The 12,445-nt window shown below is 45.2% G+C and overlaps 1 protein-coding gene across 2 annotated transcripts in view; it reads right to left on the bottom strand.

The window, feature by feature from the left end:
• The window catches only part of TIAM2 (TIAM Rac1 associated GEF 2), a 432,210-nt gene extending 428,988 nt beyond the window's left edge, over positions 1–3,222 (bottom strand). For both annotated transcript variants that reach the window (XM_073627924.1, XM_073627922.1), the window contains exon 1: positions 3,012–3,222. The gene's annotated coding sequence lies outside the window, so the exon portion shown is untranslated. The remainder of the gene's footprint in view (positions 1–3,011) is intronic.
• Positions 3,223–12,445: the final 9,223 nt, after the last annotated feature.

Consider the following 12,445-nt stretch of genomic DNA (forward strand, 5'->3'; position numbering starts at 1 on the left):
GGGGAAGGGAGTGTTAAATGTATTAGCACATTTAGATACACTAACAAACTGAAGGCAAACTCCAGCTCACACTTTATAATCAGTTACAGCAAACAGTTTTTTTTTTCCTTTTGGGATAAAGGTTTTTCATAAATACATAAAACCTGGCCACTGTTAGCACCCCTGTCAGAGGTAAATGGTTTGTCTCAGCCCTCTAACAGCTGCATCTGCAGGACAGCTTGTTCTGCTGAAAAACAACAGATTTAAGCTGGATACACACTATACAATTTTCTTTGGATTTTTTTCCATTAGATTTAACAAAACCATATAATATGAGGTCAAACCTTAACACTTTCAATTTGTTTGCAAACAGGCAGGCCCTTGTATTACATAGTTGAAGGTAAATCTAAAGGGAATTGAACAAGAAAAGTTGTATAGTGTGTATCCTCCCTTAGGGCCAGTTCACACCATAGAAACACAGTCCGGATGCGCACCAGAAGCTTTTCTGCATGTGCGTTTTTGGTGCTGTTCAGTGCATTTTTCCCACTCTTTTTTCTTAACCGTAAATACATGTGTGTTCCAGTGCGTCTTTGATGCGTTTTACAGCATTTCAGTACAGTCCAGTGCAGGAAAAATGCAGCGTGTTCTACTTTTTTTTCTGGAACTGGAACGCACTGGAACTGCAAGCACCGGTGTGAACTATCCCATTGAAAACCATATAACCTACTTTCCATGCGTTTTTGATACAGAAAAAAACGCACTGGACTGCGTGTGGTGTGAACTGGCCCTTAGGCTGGCCATACATGAGTATTTTTTTTTTTTTTCATTCAACCAGAGGGTTGAAGGAAAGAAAATGACTCGGTTCCCCATCCACACAATCAATGCGGATAGGGGAATCCCCCCTTTTGTACTCTGACAGTGAGGTGACTTCTGCTGTCAGAATACACAGATCAGCCACGCCAGCTATATCCGGTGGTGCTGATTGAGAGGAAATTTTCCAACAGGTGGATTGTATACAAGTCAATCGAAACACTTGCGCGATGCGAATCCTGTGCGGGTTCCCACATTGCACCTGAATCGCCGGCGGTTCACACTGACATCTGCAAACCACTGCGGGTGTCAATATAAAAGTTAAAAGAGAAGTATGTTTTTTTATTTATTTTTTTCCAGATTCATACTTACCTAGGTGGATGCAGGATCGATCCAATGCTGCTTCTGTCCCCCGACGCCTCTGCACTGAGAACTGAGCGATCGAACACCACTGATGGCTTGGTTCTCACACCTCCCCGAAAGGAGAGCTGCTGCCTGTCAATCAGCATCTCTCCACTTTGCTCCTCCACCTTCACTGGAGCGCTGAGCTGTGGAGGGGCGGAGAGCGGCTCACTAGGAGGCCGAGACAGGTGTCAGTCCAGGCAGCTGGCGGATCCAGACTTTATTGTCGGGATGATGCTGTGCCTGGACTGATCTGTGTGACTTCAGTCCGCTCTCTGCTGAAAATGGGTCACAGGAGTGTAAAATGGATTGCACTCCTGTGACCCAGAGGAGAAGCCCAGCCTAAAAAGCTCAGGCTGGACTTCTCCTTTAATGACACCCCCAGATCGGGTCGTAGACCGCAGTGCGAACTGTGAAATGGCGCAGAAATCAGAACGCATAGGTGAGAACACCCATGCGATATGATTCCAGTGCGGACCACAAAAAAATTGCATCTTGAATCGCATCGCACCAAAATTGTCCTGAACCATTTTGGTGTGATGCGATTCACAGACATTGCATGTGATCTGCACAGCAATGTGGTGCGAATCACATGCAATGTCTGTGAATTGCACAAGTGTGAACCCAGCCTTTGTAACTGATACATTCTGCTGGAGAGCTTGTTCTTTGAAATAAAAAAAACAGACTTGCTGGGTGGATCACCAGATGAAAAGAAAGCCTAAAAAAAGAAAAACGAAGGCAGCCATCACATCTAATAATTGATAAGCTGCGATATAATAAAGGTTTGCTTTTGGATTTAATACCGCTTTGTGCAGGAGCCTGAAGTTGGGCTTTAATGCGGCCTTGGCTGCAACGCATCAGAGAATGTGTGTGTGGGTGGACAGAAGAGAAAAAGGTAAGTACCAGAACCGGAGGGTGCCTTCTACACAGCAACAGGAGGGGGGATGGATTTTCCTCCTCCAGGTTTCCATCAATCATGCAATTCTACAAAACAACGAGCAGCAGAAGGAAGCGTGAAGGTCTCATACATACATACAAACATACATACATGTGCTGCACAACAAAGATGACGCACACGGGGCTCAGCGCCATCCGCAGTATACTGGAGGAGTAGAAGGAAAAGTCCCTGGACTGATCCCCTATACAGGAGACAAAGGCAAAGCTCTCATACAGGAGGCTGATGCCATTTGCTGGGATGTGTGTCAGTGATGTGTGTACACCTATCCAATGCACATCACATCTGTACAACTGTCATCTGAACACCAAACTTCCACACCCCCCCATCTAATCCAAACAGCCCAGACCCCACCCCCCAATCCAAATAGCCCAGAACCCCCCCAATAGCCTAGACCCCCCCAATCCAAATAGTCCAGACCCCCCCATCCAAATAGCCCAGATCCCCCATCTAACCCAAACAGCCCAGACCCCCCCACAATCCAAATAGTCCTGATCCCCCCCCCCCCATCCAAATAGCCCAGACCCCCCCATCTAATCCAAACAGCCCAGACCCCCTTCCCCCAATCCAAATAGTCCTGATCCCCCCATCCAAATAGCCCAGACCCCCCCCATCCAATCCAAACAGCCCAGAACCCCCCCAATCCAAATAGTCCTGATCCCCCCCCATCCAAATAGCCCAGACCCCCCCCCATCTAATTCAAACAGCCCAGACCCCCCCAATCCAAATAGTCCAGACCCCCCCCTCGCTGATCTCCATACAGAAGTGGAAGCATGCAGCCAGTAAAAGCCCCTCTCATTCTCATTCCAGCACAAGACATTTGTGATCACAGTCACTAAAAGTCGCCTCCATAGAGAACACTCACCCTCCTTCACCATCCGCTAACCCAAGACAAAGTTTTCCATCTTCTGCAGCTGCAACTTGTCGGCGATGGCCGCTGCGCCTTCCAGCCTTCCAGGCGATCGGAGGAGTACAAAGGACGAACGTTTTGTTATTCCCCGAGCAGCGCTCCAGTCCTTCCTTGCCTCCTACCCTCGGCGAGTCTGGGGAATGTCTAGGAGACATGGTGCGGCTCCCACACAGACACGCCTTCTCTCAAGGCTAACGCACCAATCCCGAGCCATAAGGGGCGCTGAGATTTGCATACAGAGTGGGCTCCAGCCAGTCCTCGCTCGCGGGGCGTGTCCTGTAGAGTAGCGTTGAGAAGTGGATGGTATATAGAGCGGTGCTGTCGCTGACTGTGGTCGGATCTCCTCAGTGTGTGGAGGTGTGCGGAGCCCGGTATGTAGAGGGAGCACCTACCGGAGGAACAGTGCCGGAAATACAAGGGCAGTGCAGGGTCGTTTTAGGTAGGGGCTCATTCACACAACAGGGAATAACGCATGGAAAACGCACAAGTGTTGCTCAGAACTGGTGCAAGGTTTTTTGACACCCTAGGCGAAACCTCATTGTACCGCCGCCCCTGACTCCACCCCTTTGCCCTGCCCATGTATACCCCATCTTTTTAAAGAAGTGCCCATCAAATGCAGCCTCACCAGCGCCCATCAATGAATGTTTGCTTGCTTCTATGCTTTCGGGAGTCGGGACAAAGACAAAGTCCTCCGCCACCGATGCGCCTCTGACACTATTTGCGAACGGAGCGGCGGCTGCCTGCTGATGCTGAGAGTTAGTTGCTTGCTGTAGAGAGAAGAGAGTAGGAACACCTGTGGCTGGGCACCCTAGGTAGGAGTGCGCCCTAGGCGGCTGCCTAGTTTGCCTAGTGGTAGCACCGTCCCTGGTGTTGCTGCACAGTAACGTGTCACTGCATTTTTAAGCGCCTGTTTACATGTGTGGCGCTGTCCACCACCCCTCTGAGGCATCACCTACACCGTTTGACATGAAATGTATGATATCATCCTGCGGTACCATAGGCTGGATTCCCAAGGAGCGGAGGAACGCATTGCACTTTAGGTTCTCATCTATGAAGGGTTGAGGTTGATGCATTCTTCAGTGCATTTTGTGCTGTGTTTTTCGGTTGCGCGCGTGTTTTTGGTGCGTTTTGCACTTGTTTTGTTTTTGGCTTATAGGAAAGAATGACACCTTAAGAGCCCTTCCACATTGAGCCACAGGCGGCGTTAGCGGTAAAGCGCCACTAGTTTTAGTGGCGCTTTACCGTCGTTTTAGTAGCGCTATTCAGCCGCTAGCGGGGCGCTTTAAACCCCCGCTAGCAGCCAAAGAAAGGGTTAAATGCGCCCGAAAAGCGCCGCTGCCGAAGCGCTTTGCAGACACTTCGGCAGCGGTGCCCATTCATTTCAATGGGCAGGGGCGGTGGAGGAGCGGTGTATACACCGCTCCTCTACCACTCCAAAGATGCAGCTTGCAGGACTTTTTCTACCGTTCTGCCAGCGCACCGCTCCAGTGTGAAAGCACTCGGGCTTTCACACTGGGGCTGCAGGGGAGGCGTTTTACAGGTGCTATTTTTAGCCCTTTAGTGCCTGAAAAATGCCTCAGTGTGAAAGGGGTCTAAAAAATGATACTTTAGAATTAATGGCACCCCCACACCTTGTTTCACACCTATGCATTTTTTTAGTGCGTTTTGCAGAAACGCACTACAGTTTATTTAACTGCTTGCCGACCCGCCGCTGTCATTATACTGCAGCCAGTCGACTTGTTCCTGTGAATCGCCGTACCAGTACGGCAGTCCCTTTAACAGCTATAGCACCTGCATGGCAGGGGGAGCTGATGCGTGTGGCCAGCAGCCGCGATGTTTGGTGGCCACCCCCAATCGCTCCACAGAGAGCCAGAACGGGGATTTGTCAATGTAAACAAACAGAACCCTATTCTGTCTGGGGAGTACAGTGTGATCGTCTGTTCCTAGTGATCAGGAACCGCGATCTTCCCTGCCAGTGTCATTTATACAGTAATCAGTGCATTTTTTAGCACTGGTCGCTGTATAAATGTCACTGGTCCCAAAAAAGCGTCAAAAGTGGCCGATCTGTCCGCCGCAATGTCGCTTATTGCGTGTTTTTTTTTCCCCAAAATTATGTAGAGGAATACATATTGGCCTAAACTGAAGGTTTAGTAAGCCAGTCCACCACCTCCTCTGCATGCTGTGGCTGGATAGCACTGGCAAACTCACTAAACAGAAGAAATGATGTCCTGACTGAGGACTAACCACCACGTCCGCCTTTGCCTATGAACACATTTGTTGATGACCCCCTTACAGTGCCAAGGGAACGTCTGCCTCTCCTTGTTGTCCTCCCAGACATTATTTGGGGGGCTTATAAGCAACTGTAAAGAAGATTAAATCTGTACGTAGATGCACTTTAATCAATGTAAAGAGCTGTTTGGTGCACTTTAATTTGAGTACTCACACTACACAGACACACTCCACGGATACACTATAATATAATACACTATAATATACTGCGTACGTACAAACATACAGTGACGCACAGAACATTATGGCGTTAAACTGGCAGTAACGCACACAAAACTATATGGCGTTAAACTGGCAGTAACGCACACAGAACTATATGACCTTAAACTGGCAGTAACACACACAAGTAAATGGTGTTAAACTGGTGGTAACGCACACAAAATGATATGGCGTTAAACTGGTAGTAGCGCACACAAAGCTATATGGCATTAAACTGGCAGTAACGCACACAGAACTATATGGCGTTAAACTGGCAGTAATGCACGCAAAACTATATGGAGTTAAACTGGCAGTAACACACACAGAACTATATAGTGTTAAACCGGCAGTAACGCACACAGAACTATATGGCGTTAAACTGGCAGTAATGCACGCAAAACTATATGGAGTTAAACTGGCAGTAACACACACAGAACTATATAGTGTTAAACCGGCAGTAACGCACACAGAACTATATGGCGTTAAACTGGCAGTAATGCACGCAAAACTATATGGCGTTACACTGGCAGTAACGCACACAGAACGATATGGAGTTAAACTGGCAGTAACGCACACAGAAGTAAATGGCGTTAATCTGGCAGTAATGCACACAGAAGTACATGGCATTAAACTGGCAGTAATACACAAAACTATATGGCGTTAAACTGGTAGTAACGCAATCAAATAGATGGTGTTCAACCATCACTACACTGACACTATTTGAACTGTCCCTACTCTAGCTATACACTAATGTAAAGATTACTGACACGGTCTCACTACACTACCGTGAAACTATCTAAGCTGTCCCTACTCTAGCTGCACACTATGCAAAGTTGAATGATGGTCCTCGTCACTACACTCACACTATCCCTAGACTGACACTAAACTAATATTCTAAACTGACAATTGAAGCAAAATAGCACAGTATAGCACACTAACTAATAGCCCTGTTCTATCTCTCTCCACACCGAAATCACACTGAAAATGGCTGCCATTGAAAGAATACTTTTATACTGTGGGGCGGGAATGAGCCATGATTGGATAAAGTCATGATGACAGTGTCCAATCATGACTCTGACAGTGCTCTGTGCCCTGACTGGCTGAAGCTTTCATTGCTTCAGCCAATCAGGGTTTGCAATGCACTGTTCAGCGTTGCAATGCATTGTGGTCAGTTCGGGGGGGGGGGGGTAACAAACGAAAGTTTGGCCCGAACTTATTCTTGGGCTGAACCGTTCACCCATCCCTGTTAAGTATCCCCAGAGGTGAGTACAGCCAGAACCTGGGTGGGTCAGGAGGGTGTACGGTGTTAGTTCACCTTTACATTTTTTCTGTAAAGGTGAACTAACCCTTTAAAGTGGTTTTAAATCTAAACAATTTTTACTTTAAAGTGGAACTAAACCCTTCTATTCTTTACAGCCAAGGAAGCTGCTTCTGTTTGACCTGTAACTGCCATGCACATGTGATCAGTTATGACTCCAGCCATTGGATGGATGGCTTGACAATTTGGTTGAGAGCACACCCAAATGTGACAGTTAGCGTTCCGGGTGTGCTGGGAATGTCCCCATAGCAAGCACACGACTTGCTATGGGGACATGCGCAGGAGAGAAAGGGTGGACATCGTCGACAGGGGACCAGAAAAGAGAAGGATCAGGGCTGCTATATGCAATAACCTTGCACAGAGCGGGTAAGTATAACCTCTTTTTTATCTAAAAAAATAGTTATTCTAACTGCTTTAAGCTTCATGCAGACGGCTGTACAGCATTCAGACCCTATGTAACAACTCTCCGAGGATTTGCAGCTGCCTCATACAGCCGCCCACTGAAATAGATTAGAAGATGTAGCTGTAGGCGCTAATGTGCCGGGGGTTGCATAAAGGGCATGCACACGGACAAAAATGAGTACACCCCTCACATTTTTGTAAATATTTTATTATATCTTTTTATGTGACAATACTGGAGAAATGACACATTGCTACAATGTAAATTAGTGAGTGTACAGCTTGTATAACAGTGTAAATTTGCTGTCCCCTCAAAAATAACTCAACACACAGCCATTAATAAACCACTGGCAACAAAAGTGAGTACACCCCTAAGTGAAAATGTCCAAATTGGGCCCAAAGTGTCAATATTTTCTGTGGCCACCATTATTTTCCAGCACTGCCTTAACCCTCTTTGGGTATGGAATTCACCAGAGCATCACAGGTTGCCACTGGAGTTCTCTTCTAATCCTCCATAGCGACATCACGGAGCTGGTGGATGTTAGAGACCTAGCGCTTCTCCACCTTCCGTTTGAGGATGCCCCACAGATGCTCAATAGGGTTTAGGTCTGGAGACATGCTTAGCCATTCCATCACCTTTAATCTCAGCTTCTTCTTCAGCAAGGCAGTGGTCATCTTAGAGGTGTGTTTAGGGTCATTATTAGGGGTGCAACGGATCGTCATCGATCCGTGATCCGATCCGCGGAGGTTGATCCGATCCGGGGAGGTTGATCCGTACGGGACACCCGCGATCCGCAGGGCGCTCTGTGGCCTCGGCTTTGGCCTAGCTCCGGAGCGGCGGCCATCTTGGTACACCCGGCGGCCATTTAGCACGTGATCGCTCCATCAAATGACGGAGCGATCACTTGTAACAAACCGGCGTCATGTCATGACGCCGGTTCTTCTCTCTCCCCTCTGTGTACTGATCTGTACAGTGGAGGGGAGAGATCGGATGGCAGCAGTGCCAATACTCTGCAATGCCCTGCCAATACTCTGCAATGCCCTGCCAATACTCTGCAATGCCCTGCTGCAATGCCCTGACAATACTCTGCAATGCCCTAACAATACTCTGCAATGCCCTGACAATACCCTGACAATACCCTGACAATACTCTGCCAATACTCTGCCAATATACCCGCCAATACTCTGCCAATATACCCCCCAATACCCTGCCAATATACCCAATACCCTGCCAATACCCTGCCAATACCCTGCAATACTCTGCCAATACTCTGCCAATACTCTGCCAATAGGGAGATTGTGGATATTACAGTGGGGGAGATTTTTTTTTTGTTGATCCAAAAATGATCCAAACCGTGACTCCTGATCCGAGGAACGATCCGAACCGTGAGTTTTTTGATCCGTTGCACCCCTAGTCATTATCATGTTGGAATACTGCCCTGCGGCCCAGTCTCCGAAGGGAGGGGATCATTCTCTGCTTCAGTATGTCACAGTACATGTTGCCATTCAATGAACTGTAGCTCCCTAGTGCTGGCAGCACTCATGCAGCCTAAGACCATGACACTCCCACCACCATGCTTGACTGTAGGCAAGACACACTTGTCTTTGCACTCCTTACCTGGTTTCCCCCACACACGCTTGACACCATCTGAACCAAATAAGTTTATCTTGGTCTCATCAGACCACAGAACATGGTTCCAGTAATCCATGTCCTTAGTCTGCTTGTCTTCAGCAAATTGTTTGCGGGCTTTCTTGTGCATCATCTTTAGACTAGGCTTCCTTCTGGGACGACAGCCATGCAGACCAATTTGATGCAGTGTGTGGCGTGTGGTCTGAGCACTGACAGGCTGACCCCCCACCCCTTCAACCTCTGCAGCAATGCTGGCAGCACTCATACGTCTATTTCCCAAAGATAACCTCTGGATATGACGTTGAACACATGCACTCAACGTCTTTGGTCGACCATGATGAGGCCTGTTCTGAGTGGAACCTGTCCTGTTAAACCGCTGTATGGTCTTGGCCACCATGCTGCAGCTCAGTTTCAGGGTCTTGGCAATCTTATTATAGCCTAGAAAAATAAAATACGCTGCGCTAAAGGTGTAAATACAATAATGTCAATAGTGTGCAAAAATATAGATCCAGACGGGATAAAATAAACTGAAAATAATAACGTAGTGTGACATAGTATTACCACTACGTACTAATACTAATAACGTGGTATGGTAAAAGTAATCTAAGGTTGTATTATTAAATCAGTGCAAAATATGCATATAAATCCACAAATATCACTGTAACATCAATGCAAAATATATAAATCAACAAATGTCAATATGCATATATAACTTAATCAAATAGATACAAAGTGTCATGTACAGTGAATCTAAAGTAGTAGATATAATATGTGCAATATTCAAAAAAGTGCCAAGTGCCACACAATAGTGAAATATAACAATTTCAAAAATAAAAATATTCTGCCTACTGGGGACCCCTATACCCCTATACACAATATATGTGTATGTGTATATATATATATACATGTATGTATTTTTATTCTCAATTTTTATATATATTTTATTTTATTTAACATAATTTTGCAATTTTTTGTGTATGCTATTCATCAATATATGTATTGAGGGGTCTCTCATTATGGGGTGCTCCTCCTGGATTGCACTACCATTATTTATGTAGGGCAGGGATATGCAATTAGCGGACCTCCAGCTGTTGCAAAACTACAAGTCCCATCATGCCGCTGCCTCTGGATGTCATGCTTGTGGCTGTCAGAATCTTGCTATGCCTCATGGGACTTGTACTTCTGCAACAGCTGGAGGTCCGCTAATTGCATATCCCTGATGTAGGGTATTTTCATTTGATTGTATATCTGTAGGGTTTATTATAATTTCTATGCACTACCGTACGTGACTGTTATGATATTGAGTGGTACACAGTTATGTCCTATTCTGAATTAGTACTCCGAAGTTAATTATTGTATTCATATTAGTTTATTATAATTCGTTGTTTATACTGTAATGAATTATTTATATTTGCGGTAAGGTGTGCTGAACATCAGTCTCCGTCCTGATTAAACATTGTTTCTGGTTGTTTTATTATTATTCTAGTCTTTTTGCTATTTTAGTAATCATGTTCAAACTACCTCTTTGGTAGATGAAAAGCCATTTCCTATTAGTTCTCCAAAAGGCTGCTGTTTCAAGCAGCGTTGTTCAGTATATGGCGTCTAACACTAGAGTGTCCGCGATCTACGGAAATATGGCCGCGATGAGTATATTTAAGTGGCAGAGCGCCCGTCCAATCATAATCCCCTGATGAAGACACGTGACCCTGTGTCTAACACGCGTAGGGGAGGGGCCAGGACGGAGCACGGAGCTTTCTCTCTTGTTGTGATGCGACGCACACTTTACCTCGCTTGACACTCGACATTTGGAGGCTATTGTTAGGTTGGTGCACTGACGCACCCTAAACTTGTGAGTACCCCATTGTGGGGAATGCTTTTACTTTAATAAACCTTTAAAAACATTATTACACCATCCAGTTTTTTTTTTATTCTCATTCTCCTATACTGTGGATCTACTGCCTATGCTGTGCACCTGGATACCATTACTGAGCCGTGGGATGGCTCCAAAGCGTGTTTTGACTTAGTGTCACAGCTGAGTCACACGCTCTGAGGTGAGCGGCTTTCCCTGGGGGGTCACTGGATGCACACTGGAGCATGGTTTTTTAAGCACAAAATACTTGGAGCATGTTGGATTTCTTATGGACATTTTCATACACCCATATTATTGAACACGGATCACTCAGCATAATTTTTGAAATTGTTATATTTCACTATTGTGTGGCACTTGGCACTTTTTTTGAATATTGCACATATTATATCTACTGCTGTAGATTCACTGCACATGGCACTTTGTGTCTATTTAATTAAGTGATATATGCATATTGACATTTGTTGATTTATATATTTTGCATAGATGTTACAGTGGTATTTGTGGATTTATATGCATATTTTGCACTGATTTAATAATACAACCTTACAGTACTTTTACCATACCACGTTATTAGTATTAGTACGTAGTGGTAATACTATGTCACACTACGTTATTATTTTCAGTTTATTTTATCCCGTCTGGATCTATATTTTTGCACACTATTGACATTATTGTATTTACACCTTTAGCGCAGCATATTTTATTTTTCTTTATAGTGGTGCACGGTGTATGAGATGTGTTCTACGCAGGCAGCTAGGTGTTTCTTTATTGAGGCAACATATCATTGTGGCTCGCAAGGTTTTCCTTTACCCGTCTTATAGCCTAGGCCATCTTTATGTAGAGCAACAATTCTTTTTTTCAGATCCTCAGAGAGTTCTTTGCCATGAGGTGCCATGTTGAACTTCCAGTGACCAGTATGAGCGAGTGAGAGTGATAACACCACATTTAACACACCTGCTCCCCATTCACACCTGAGACCTTGTAACACTATCGAGTTACATGACACTGGGGAGGGAAAATGGCTAATTGGGCCCAATTTGGACATTTTCACTTAGGGGTGTACTCACATTTGTTGCCAGCGGTTTAGACATTTATGGCTGTGTTGAGTTATTTTGAAGGGACAGCAAATTTACCCTGTTATACAAGTTGTACACTCACTACTTTACATTGTAGCAAAGTGTCTTTTCTTCAGTGTTGTCACACGAATAGATATAATAAAATATTTACAAAAACGTGAGGAGTGTACTCACTTTTGTTAGATACTGTATGCTCCTAATGCTGATAGTGTGCTTTTGGAGCATACATTCATGAAAGTGCCTTGAGCAACGCCCAACGCATAACCTCTTATGATGGCCATACACTAGACAAAAAAATCATTCAAAAATCTGTCATTTGGACAGTTCGTTCGTTTATTATCTCGTTAATGAGCACATATCGAAAATCGGTTGTGACGTTTTTGGGCTGAAAAATCGAAGGAAATGTTTGGAAAACTTGGGCCGAATGGACGATAAATTGAAAGGTTAATGTGTTTCTCACCCGAACAGTTTGCACTGGACTTATGTGACAAAACAAACGCAAAACCGATTAATTTATGTCAGTTGAACAATTTATCGATCAAATTTCAGTCATTACATAATGGCAAAATTGTTTGCTCTCACGACCATGTTTTTGTTTTTCAAACGATT

The sequence above is a fragment of the Aquarana catesbeiana genome, linkage group LG04 (assembly GCF_042186555.1).
Source record: "Aquarana catesbeiana isolate 2022-GZ linkage group LG04, ASM4218655v1, whole genome shotgun sequence".
Classification (NCBI taxonomy): domain Eukaryota; kingdom Metazoa; phylum Chordata; class Amphibia; order Anura; family Ranidae; genus Aquarana; species Aquarana catesbeiana.